Here is a 290-nt window from a genome sequence, read left to right as displayed (position 1 = left end):
GTGTAGAATGAAATTGTGAAATGGCCAATGCTATGCCAACAAGATAATCAATTGACAACAATCAATACAAAATGCTTATCTGTGTGTGTATAAAGGTAGCTCTTCATACGATTTCTTAAAATCGATCCCATCTAGAATTAACACTGCAAGAAATGTCGCATTTAGGTCTCTGTCATAGGTATTCAGACAATACGTCTGATTATGTGTCATTGTATTATATAAAATATTATATTCACGTTAACTGTTTTAAGTTATGAGCATGAAAAATAAAATTAAAGTTCTCAAAAATG

The sequence above is a fragment of the Magallana gigas genome, chromosome 1, assembly GCF_963853765.1.
Source record: "Magallana gigas chromosome 1, xbMagGiga1.1, whole genome shotgun sequence".
NCBI lineage: Eukaryota > Metazoa > Mollusca > Bivalvia > Ostreida > Ostreidae > Magallana > Magallana gigas.
Note: the sequence above shows the minus strand (reverse complement) of the source record.